Genomic DNA, 12468 nt, shown 5'->3' on the forward strand with positions numbered 1-12468 from the left:
GGATAGATGGACTTCAGGATAACCTGTGCATTAGAATTTCTCTGTGGAAAAGAAGATGGACACTCAACAGAGGAATTTTTGAGGTGATGCTATATGGTCTTCAGTCAAGGGTTTCAGAGAGGTGAGGATACTAAAGGGTGTGTTAAGAGAAGACAGAAACTTTCTTGGAGAGGGCTTATTTGTTCTTTAATATTTTGCAGTTGTGGTCTTCAGGCTAAGGAGAACAGTATGAAGGAATATGGAAAGAAAAAGAGAAACAAAAAGAAAGGGAAATTCTACTAATGAAAGCAATATTTCTATTTGTAAGAAGTAATAAATCTCCTTTTGCCTTCTGGTGCTTTCTTTTCTTTTTTTCCTCATGAAGGTCAGTGGTCAAGAATGAAAGCTAAATTTCTGGGGTTTGAGAGAGATTAAACAAAACTGAAAACAATAAAGAAAACTAGACATTGTGGAACCTAAGATAAAAATTAATTTGATTATTCCTAACCAACCAAAAGGAAGGAGCAAAAAATACAAATAACAAAAAAAGTTTCTAAAATCCTGAAAGGGAACAAAATTCATTCTTTCCGTGCCTACATAATCTATCTCTTATCTTTAGTAGTTCCATAGGGAGCTTAGGCAGGCCAAACCGGTATCATGTTGATACATATGTCTTAATTGATAAACGTAAGAAATAAATTTGCAGCCATGAGAATTGCGTGCATTATTATCCTATTTCTTCTCCCGGAATGCAATTTTTTTCAAGATTTCTGAAACTGCCTCAGACTGTGATTTATGGATAGTAAGTACAGTGATAATAGCCAGAAGTCCTAACCCTATAATTCATGTTGGGATTTTACTTTTTCTCTATTTCCCTCCTGCCAAGGTTAAGCTGAGTATCCTCTGCTGGACAAAACTGGAGCTAAAATCTAGAGCATAGCAATTGCTGTTCTGTGGCCTGTATTATGCTAACTAGTTTTTCTTAATGACAAGGTTACATATTCTTCTTGAAATCTACCCAACAGGATAGTGGTCATGACAAGAAAATGAAAACATAAGGATACAGCACACAGATAAAACAGCCTGCACATTTCTTTACTTCAGCTTCACCAGGTAGTATGATATCTATATTTAGGTTTTCATTAGCATCCTTGGGGAAGTAAATATTCCTCCAACTCATTTGATTAATCTCTGCTTGTTTTCTACCTACCTTCTCACTCTTCTTTTTAATAAAAAATACCCAGTTAATTTTGATCAGATTGCATAGTTTACTCATCAGTAACTTTCCAATAATAAGAAATGTCATTTTTGATCCCAACTCTCCTATGCTTGAGTTTATAAGTCAATATTTTATAGGTCTGCTTGCTAGCATTTGAACAGAAATATAAGGTCTTTTAGCTTTAAATTCAGGTTTTTTTAGTAATAAATTCTTTGCATTTTCTTAACTATTTTAAGTTATTTTGCTGTACAACTGTATATTGATATGCTTATGAGATAGAACAAGCATATCCACACACTCTAGCATGTAAAAAGTATGTAAAAAATGTAATTAAACACATAGAGTTGAGTTATATACAGCTTTCCATTTACCAATCTAAATAAGCCCTCTGAAAAATCACCTACAAACTGTCCAAATTATATTGCATGAATATTTTTACAAGATGAGAAGGAAGAAGAGGGTTAGATCATCACCCTATAGGAAACAGTTATATGCATAGATGTTATGTTACCTAGCAACATAGGGCCAAATCTATTATTTACTCTATTTCTCCAATCTTGCTACAGTACATGGGGGAAAAAATGGCACACATTAGGTATACTGAGTCCTTAACCTCTGATTGAGCTGGTCCAGAAAGAAATGGAAAATGTGTATTTGTATATATGATTCTGGAAAAACATTGTGAAAGGCTTATCTCTCTGCACATGGCAAGAACCAGTCCCCATTGTTAGCTAGTATTTCACAGGAGCTAGAAATGTGTTAAAATCTCTTCAGATAGCAAGAAAAAGAAGAAAACAAAGGCATAAACAAAAATAATTTTAAGCCTTACACCCCCAACTGTTGTAATTAAAGCAAGTAATTTACTTCAGGTTCTACTGATGTGACAGCATGGGACAAGTCTCCTTTATTCAGTCTTACATACAATGAGTATCATAGGGAATACACTTATAAGAAAAGCTGTTAATGTGCCTAAATGTTTACCAGCTCAGAGGTTGGGGGTTTGTACATAAGATGGTTAGGAAATTTGCAGGAGAGTCATAACAGTTACAGTTAGACAAAAATGGCAAAATACCTACATTCTTTTTCATAGATAGAGTTACCTGTATTTTTTCATCCCTGCCTCTGACACCGCAGTTTTCTTCTAGCAGAAGATCAATCACTAACGAATAAGGAAGAGAGTACAAAAAGGTAATGATCCAAAACTTTTCAAAATAAAAACTTTCCTGTTATTTGACTAGCGTAAGCTTGGTGTGCAGTTTCAGGGAATTCCTGATTTATGCCCGTGTACTGTGCCTGTGGGTACCTTCTGGATAGCACGTTTTTTTTTTCTTCATGCTGAAAAAGAGGATCAGTTGTGCTGTTGTATTGAGTCTTCAAAGGTTACTAATGTGGTTTTGCAGGCTTTCAGAGAGTCTTGAAAGCTTTCTAATCTTTTACAAATGTCCTGGGTTCAGCAGTAGCAGTCACTTTTTTTTCTTCTTCTTAGTAGCTGTTGCAGCACTGTGTTTTTAACTTTCGGCCTGGGAACAGAGCTGATAACACCGATGTTTGGCCTGACCAAGGACTTTGTGAGTCTCATGCTCTGCCAGGGAAGAGGGGAAGCTGGGAGGAAGCAGGGACAAGACACCTGACCCAAACTAGCCAAAGAGGTATTCCATACCACATCACGTCATGACCAGTATATAAACTGTGGGGAGTTACCTGGAAGGGCACGTCCTCTTTTCTGTCGGGCTCTCTTTTCCGACGGGCAGTATCATATTCTCTTCCCTTGTTATTTCTCTTATCATTATTATTATTGGTGGTAGCAGTAGTGGTTTGTTTTATATCTTAGTTACTGGACTGTTCTTATCTCAACCCGTGGGAATTACATTGTTTCGATTCTCCTCCCCCTCCCTCCGGGAGTGGGGGGGGGGTGGTGGTGTAGAAACTGCATGGCTGACTTGCCGACTGGTTTAAACCACGACAACAAACTGGAAAAGTCTCCACAGACAGACTTCTGACTAACTGCAGAATCTGCCGTTAATGGAGCAACCCAAATGTCTTTGTATGCATATGCGTTTGTAGGTGTGTTTAGGATCTGATTTGCCACCCATGTGAGTCTTCTGTTGAGAACTCTTGATTTTATTTGTACTGCTGAACAGAATAGGGTCATCTAAAGTTATCCTCAGTTATCATGTAGCACAGCATCTCAATTAACGTCTTTTTTGGGGGGTCCTGACAGGCATTTTTAATCAGCACAAGGGTTAAACTTTAACAGCTGCATTGGGCTATTGCAGGGTCTTTTAATTCTCCAACAGGTGCTACAGTAATCACTGGTGTACTGCGTACGAGTATACAGCACTGAAGTTCAAGACACACGATTAGGTGCATGTGCTTCAAAAAACACTGGGTTTACTGAATGTGAGGACTTCTTGAGGAATAATTCACTGCTCAACTCTGAGGAAGGATAGCAACTTACCATCAAAACATTTGCGGAAACTTAGAGCAGCTTTGACACATTGGTAGATGATGCTGAACTCTTAAGAGAAAAGAGGACCAGCAAAAACATTGAACCAGCCCAAGTAACAGCCAAAACTGATAGCCTAGCTCATGAAATCAAAATACATATTTATTTAAATAATCTGAATTCAGGTTAAAAAGCCTAAAATTGGATATTTCTTTTCCAAAATAAGTTAGAATGCTTTTCTGCATTTGCAGTCTTTTGTATTCTTTTAATTCATGTGTGTGTTTCTATCTAAAATCCAAAGCAAAATAATTTTGGAATGAAAATTTAAGCTTTGCATTGTGAAGTGTCCAACTAGGGTTTTAAAGTTTAGAAGTCTCCTCCTCAAACACCTTTCTATTTCCCCTGAATTAAATACTGCCTGAATCAAAATGATTAGTTAATTGGTTTTGTTCTCAGATTGGCATTTTTCTCATGGAAGCCTGTTAGTCATTGAATTTCCAAAGTGGATCCAGTCATGAGACACTGAACTTCTGGCTGTGGCATACCATTTCCAAGGAACTTCTGGAAGCAATGTTATCTGACTTCTATCACTGCTGCTTGCTTATGAGCGCAAATTCTAAATACTCACAAAAGCGAACCCAAGAGAAACTACTAAAAAGTGGCGATTACATGCATCATGACCTTCACTGTCCTACCTTTTAACAGTACCTTCTCTACTCCTTTTCTTCCTTTCTTGTTTCAGCATCTTAGCTCCCTCATCATTTGAAAAGTACAAGGGAGCTAATCCTGCCAGGTGCTGAGTGCCTTTGATTCCTATTAAGTTGAGGAAATGAAATCACACAGCAAATCTCCTGAACAGCTGCTGAAGTGACACAGAGGTCCTGTGTATTTTGGCGAGTCAGGCATTGGTGTAGCTGTGGTTGCACAGCTCTATTTCTGACAGGCAAATTTTCAGTTCAGGCAGGTTTGAGAAATGGTGGCAATAAGATCTTGCCTCACTACACCTCTTCAGCTCCAACGATGCCTGCAATCAGGACAATTTATGAGTGAAACGATAAGGCCAAGAGCCATGCTTTTGTTCTTCTTTCCTGCAGTGGAGTTTAGCAACTTCAGGGCTTGAGCCCGCTGGCAATATTTTTGCATTCATAAAACAAAAGCAAAACAGCTCCACAGTATGTAAGATATGACACATTGTTTTCGAGTATTGCAAAGTATTTCTTTGTTACTTTTGATCCTTTAATTATTTCTTTTTAAATTAACAACGTTTCAAGAGTTCTGTTTCCTTTTTCTTAGGTGCCGTAGATTACAGCTGCAAAAATGCCTTCTGTAGATTGCTACTAATCAGCAGTCCATGAGGAACTGTAAGAAGCAGCTTAGCAAAAGCAATCAAAATTCCTATAATCCAGGAAGTAGAAGGGAGAAGAACCCAAAACAAATACACTTAAGAAGCCACAGAGGCAATTAGAGAAGATGGCAATAAAATGAAACAATGATGAGTATTTGCATCACTGTCACTGTAGTAGGCCTAAATTTTCATCAGCTGTTCTGCTTTATTTTTAATTTTTTCAGCTAAACACTTTTGTAAATTCTCGCTACATTAGAAAGCTAGGACCTTTTGGAAGGTCATTTTCTTCTCAATTATTTTGTAAATAGACTGTTATGAAAAGTGGAATGTTAGTTAATAATTGAAAATTATGTTTAATTCTCAGGAATTATGAAGCTAAAAGAGAAAATAGTCTCTGGTTGTTTTGGAAACTGAGGAGCCACGCATTTACCTCAGTTGCAGTAATACAGTCAATTCTTATAATAATGAATTATTATTTCAGTGTTTCAGGCAAAGATCAACTGCCAATTATATGTATTTTTTAATTGTACAATTTTACTGGAAACGTTTGCCACAGTCCTGAAAAAAAAAAAATCAGTATTGTCTATGCAGGCAGCTGGTAGAAGCTAGGAGTAGATGAGTCTATGTTCATCCCTAGCCAGTGAAGAAAATCTTTTTGGATATTGCCTTCTTGCAACTACTGTTACCAATATTGATCTCAGCTAACCACTGCAGTACACTGAAATCGATAGAGCTACATTCCTTGGAGTCACCTAAAACTAAAGCTCTCCATTGTTAAATCAAGTCCATTGACTTGAAATAGCTTTATTTGCACTGGAATGTTAACGCAACACAGAGATAGCACTTGAACGCTAACACAACACAAATAGGGGCATTCCCCCCACATCACTCAGAAGCCTGCAAAAAAAAATCTGGTGAGTTTGTGCTGACAATAATAGAATCTGAAAGGAAAGAAATAATTTCCTCTATCTAATTTCTTTTATCACCTACAGGGCAGACGGTGTAGGAATGTATAGCCTAATACACATTCTGTTTTAAGTGCAGAAATATCGTCATTAACCTGAACTAGCCCTGACTGTTTCTGGTTTTGGTGTAACTTGCTTGGCAAAGATATGTTATTTTAATTAAGATGGCTTATACTCAGAGTATTCTGTAGACAAAGATCTAAAACATCCAGCGAGTGAGCATCCAATGATTATGTGTTGCCATGAAGATAGAAAATCAAGCATGACCACCATATGTCCTGTCTGTCTGTTCATTAGTGCAGATTAAATATTGCTGCTGTTTGTTGGATTTGCCAGTAGTAAGGGCAGCTAAAGAATCATTGAAAAAGAGGTTTACTTTGGACTGGTTTAGCTCTTAGACAATCATGCATATGATTGTCTATTCTGTCTTATATATTTTTGCAGTTGAATCAAATTACCAGATTAAAAAAAAGACATAGACGTAAGTGCCTAATCATATGCTAGGAATTAACCTCGTGTATTTACTTCTAATAAAGAAACAGAGACTTGATTCCACTAAAATGTAATGTTGACAAAGTTTATGTCCATTTTTATCTCCCTGTAGAAAATACAGTCTTTTGAACAGTTAGGGCTTAGCCTACAGTACAGCTGAGGGACTGTAGTTTCTCGTTACTCGTGTGGTGAGGGATGGAAGCACTAGTTCCCTCCGAACTAGGGCTGAGACATAGAGCATTCACGGAATGCGGGTCAACAGTGATTTATTGCGCAGTTAGAATTCCTTATATTTGCTGCCTAAGCACCTCCCCAGGGTCAGCTGGTTCCTGTCCCTCCTGGCAACCTCCCGTCCGTGCACCAATCCCTACAAGGGACTACTGCTTATGCTATTTTATTTTATTAGCCCACACATATCTGCATAACATTTTTTACTCTTATGAATTTGCATGTATAAGCTGATTGAACATACATATGCATATAATAAATACATACATGCAAACATATGCATAGATGCCTATAGCTGTATGTATGCATTTATACAAAGAAGAATCTGGTGAGTTGCTCTGTTGCTCTCCATAAAATATTTTGTGGTTGCTCCCCTCCTCAGATAGCAGAGTTTCATTTGTTCTGCTGTGCCAAGATCCTTCCCTCATTCATTAATCCACCTTTATTTATACCTTGAATCTAACAGGATGTACAGGATATTGTACTGGAAATAATGCAGATTAGAGATTTAGACCACCAAAAACCAAACAAACAAGCAAACAAAACAAAACACTAAAAAAACCCATCAAAAAGCCAAAACAGCCCTCTTTGATCTCTTGGATAAAGCCAGCCTTCACAGACGAATGTCCTTTTTTTAATTGTCCCACTTGAGTGGCTCCTATACTGGGTGGCACATCCTATATTGGGTGTATCAAAATACTTAATACCTTTGCAATGGGTTGTTTAATCTTTCAAAGCCTAAAAACACAACTGCATTCTTCTTCTACAATGTACATAAAAGAAAGATGCCAAAGTACCTCTTATTTCTTAGGATGGATTTCATTACAGTTTAAAGCAAGGCCCCTTTTTAAACAGAGTATTGCTAAACAGGTCTGCTGGTTTAGACCAGTTTAGCAGGACAAAAAAAAAAAAAAACCACAAACAAACAACAAAGAGCAACCAACAAAAATTTCTTTAAAAAGGGAGAACAAATCTTTGCTTTATCACCATGTTCTTTCAGGCTGAATACGTTCCTTTACTCTTTTGTTCTAGTTCAGTAATTATCTCTTTTTAAGCTTTTTAGGTTAGATATGGCTATCAAGTCACATCCATCCCCTGAACCTTAAAGCCATTCTCCATCTTCCTGTTCTGGACCATTTTATGCCTCTTATTTGAGCAAAGACACCCACTACCATTAAAGGAAGTGGGATCTCCTGACACCAAAGTTTTCCTGCCTGACCAATTTGGTGGCCTTCTATGATGGGGCTACGGAACTGATGGACAGGGGCAGAGCAGTTGATGTCATCTATCTGGACTTGTGCAAAGCCTTTGACACTGTCCCACATGACATCCTTGTCTCTAACTTGGAGAGACATCAATTTGATGGGTGGATCACTCAGTGGATAAAGAACTGGCTGGATGGCCGCACGCAAAGAATTGTGGTCAATGGCTCTATGTCCGGCTGGAGACCAGTAACGAGTGGTTTCCCTCAGGGATTGGTGTTTGGACCGGTCTTGTTCAACATCTTTGTTGGTGACATGGACAGTGGGATTGAGTGCGCCCTCAGCAAGTTTGCCGATGACACCAAGCTGTGTGGTTCAGTTGATATGCTGGAGGGAAGGGATGACATCCAGAGGGACCTTGACACGCTTGTGAGGTGGGATGATGCCAACCTGATGAAGTTTAACCATGCCAAGTGCAAGGTCGTACACCTGGTTGGGAGCAATCCCAGGCACAGCTACAGGTTGGGCAGAGAAGAGATTCAGAGGTGCCCTGCAGAGAAGGACTTGGGGGTGTTGGTCAATGAGAAAATGAACATGAGCCGGCAGTGTGCGCTTGCAGCCCAGAAAGCCAACTGTATCCTGGGCTGCATTGAAAGGAGTGTGACCAGCATGTAGAAGGAGGTGATCCTGCCCCTCTACTCTGCTCTCGTGAGACCTCACTTGGAGTATTGTGTGCAGTTCTGGTGTCCTCAACATGAAAAGGACATGGAACTGTTGGAACAAGTGCAGAGGAGGGCCACGAGGATGATCAGGGGACTGGAGCACCTCCCGTATGGAGACAGGCTGAGAAAGTTGGGGCTGTTCAGCCTGGAGAAGAGAAGGCTGCGTGGAGACCTCATAGCTGTCTTCCAGTATCTGAAGGGGGCCTACAAGGATGCTGGGGAGGGACTCTTCATCAGGGACTCTAGTGACAGGACAAGGGGTAACAGGTTCAAAGTTAAACAAGGGAAGTTTAGATTGGATCTAAGGAAGAAATTCTTTACTGAGAGGGTGGTGAGGCACTGGAATGGGTTGCCCAGGGAGGTTGTGAATGCTCCATCCCTGGCAGTTTTCAAGGCCAGGTTGGATGAGCCCTTGGGTGGCATGGTTTAGTGTGGGGTGTCCCTGCCCATGGCAGGGGGGTTGGAACTAGATGATCTCAAGGTCCTTTCCAACCCTGACTATTCTATGATTCTATGATAATGATCAAGTCTCCAAGATGTCACTAAGCCACAAAATGTTAAACAAAATTCAAACTAATTTTAAATTCTAGCTTGATAATGTTGCTATGTGGTATACTGATTGCTCCTTTGCAAGTGATAAGACTTTGTTAACTTGTTTATGGATAATTACCAAGTAGTTTGGATTACATCTGATGGGATATTGTTGTTTAGCTTTGTTATTTGTGTATTTATTTTAACCACAGACACCAAAGTTGTTCCACAACTGTTATCAAACTAAGACGAAGATAGACCTTCTTCTATGCAGATAAGCAGACAGGATTCTTATACTGCTATCAAATATGTGTTGCTGTTGCAACAAAGTAACTCCTGCCCACCCATCCAAAGTGTCTCCCCACTGATTGGATTTTTAGTTCATTTTGCATACTATCAGTATTGGTTTAGCATTCAGTTATGCTAAATGCATAAGAAGAGAGTGAAGGAGTTGTTTTGCAGTATTTTGCATCTTTGAATCAACTTGTTTATCTTTGGATTATAGGAGAAGGCACATGTCTGAAAGATATTAGAATGTATTATCTTTACATCTGAAATCCAAAAAGAAAACAGTGTACCACCAGCAGGTTGTTAAATACAGTACCAGATGTTCAGAAAACAAATATCAAATTAACAATTTATGAAACAAACACACAAATGTCAAAACACATTGTGCATTTATGGCAGAAAAATGCTGGTTAGCAATTATTCTGGCTTTAATTTTCAAACTGCTGACTGAACTAAAGATGGTATTACCAAGCCAAAAGACTCCTATAGGGTTTTCTTCATATTGTGCCGAAATATTAAAAAAAAAAAACCAACCAAACAGCACATATAGTTCTGCATTGGTTTGACCCTGCAAAGTACTGAGCATTTCCATTTTACCAAGAATTCACTAAAATTATGGACCCTCCATGTCTTTTGGATTCAGCTTCCATTTAAAAATTCTACAAAAACATCACCACCACCATCCCACCCCCCAAAAAAACAAAACAAAACAAACAACCCAAAACCAAAAAAACACCCCAAGAAAAACAAACAAAAGCAACAGCAATAAAACCAACCATATTTAAAGACTTGGGAACAGTTATAAGAAGTCACAACATTGGTTTGGGGTTATTTTTTTCACTTACCTGCATTTGTAAAAGGTTGTATGCCATATAAAATCTGTGATTGTGTATGTTTATAGAAGCACAATGGATGGATAAGATTACTAGGTTTAATTTTTTAGCAGCAGTGCATCTATACTGGTTTTGATATCAAGAGAGCTTGTTCAGAGAGTCCTAACGCTACCTAAGTACTTTACAAATAAAATACATATTATTGCTCTAAACTACATGCAAAAATCACAGAATGCTTTAAAAATGTCAGGAAAATAAACACTACATATCTTCTTCTGATTTAATGACTAAGGCTGTGAGCATGTATGAGTAAATGATAGAAATTCTCAGTTCTGTCTCAAGTGATTTATAACCTTCAGGATCATTCGAGCTTGTTTGTTCTTTTTCATTTTAACACATGTAAGTGGTAAAGCTTGGAGCAGGGCACCTGACAACAGCAATTTCTATATTTTAGCGATTTTTAATTTTATGGATTATTTTTAAGATACTCCAAGTTCTAGAACATTCACATTAATGGGGGAGGTGACTTTAGCTATGATCATATGATCATCTAATATGGTTTTGTAATAGATCCTAATTTTCAATTTTTTTACCTTTTTACCAAACTGAAATTATTTGATGTTTTTTGTCACTAAATTGGACTGAATTTTTGGAAAATGAAAGTGTAAGTTAAAAGAGTTTAGGTATTTATCTCACTGTGATGTCTTCTTAAATTATATTTAACCATACGTTAAAAAAAAAAAAAAAAAAATTCAAGAATTTCTGGTCTGTTACAGAAAAACTTGAAACTTGCCAAGAAGGAGCTTATGAGCAATGTTTTGCCTTTTAGCTTCTTTGTGAAACCTTGACAGCTTCTGAGCTATAACAAAATCCCATTATGTCTAGTGAGCTAGGTGGTGATAGCTAAATTAATTATAGTTTTGAATTACACACAGGCTGAACAGAAGACCATAATAAACATTGTACTACATTGGACAAATTGTCCATCTAACCCTATGTCCCATTTCTCACAGTGACTACTATTAATTAAAGTGATTGTTTGCAGCACCAGGAAGGTATGGCTTGGTAGGTTAAAGGAACAATTGAAAGTGTGGCTTACTTTTTGTTTCCTGTCCTTTGTGTGACCAATTTCCTTTCAAGATTTTTGTTGTTGCTGCTGCTTAATCAGATTATACATTGAGAGCTTCTACACAAATTTACTAAAAGGTTGGCATTTTAGTTGTTTATCTACTCATTAATCAATTTTTTATTAAATAAAAATAGGACACAGTCATTTCATAAATAGCAACTGGAATCTCCTAGCAACAACAATGCTATTAAGATGTAATTTCTTCTTTTCTTTCCTTTTCTTTCCTTTTCTTTTCTTTTCTTTCCTTTTCTTTTCTTTTCTTTTCTTTTCTTTTCTTTTCTTTTCTTTTCTTTTCTTTTCTTTTCTTTTCTGTTCTGTTCTTTTCTTTTTTCTTTCCTTTCCTTTCCTTTCCTTTCCTTTCCTTTCCTTTCCTTTCCTTTCCTTTCCTTTCCTTTCCTTTCTTCTTTTCTTTTTTCTTTTCTTTTCTTTTCTTTTCTTTTCTTTTCTTTTCTTTTCTTTTCTTTTCTTTTTTTTCTTTTCTTTCTTTTCTTTTCTTTTCTCTTTTCTTTTCTTTTCTTTTCTTTTATTTTATTTTATTTTATTTTCTTTTTTTTTCTTTTTTTTCTTTCTTTTGTTTTTTTTTTTTTCTTTTCTCATTACTATTTTAAATATATTTGACTCTTTAGAGTGTCTGAATTTAAATGTTATTTTTTCATAAGACTGAGATCTTTAAAGAGGTTGATTTTGTTTATGTCAACAAGATAATGCTAACTTATAAAATAGATGATATTCAAAATGTTTGTAAAATAGTGTATGGAAGAAAATATTCCTAAGTATTCACAGAAAAAGCACAAACTCAAGGAGTTTTCATAATAATTAGGAAAATTGCTTCCCAAGCATAATATCTTTATGAGTCAAGATTCAGAGCAATAAAGCTACTGATACACATAATATAATCAATAAAATCCGGTTTTATGACAGTCATCAACATAGCACTCTTTCGTTTCACCCCTCATTTCTCTCTGGTATGTTGGTAGAGATGTAAAAGAAAACATAAATGAACAGCCTTCTGCAATATTGAAAGGTAAGAAATAACAATGTAACATTCCTCTTGTATATTTATACTTTCAAGTGAAATTTTGAAAACAC

Source organism: Psittacula echo (assembly GCF_963264785.1).
Source record: "Psittacula echo genome assembly, chromosome: 3".
Taxonomy (NCBI): domain Eukaryota; kingdom Metazoa; phylum Chordata; class Aves; order Psittaciformes; family Psittacidae; genus Psittacula; species Psittacula echo.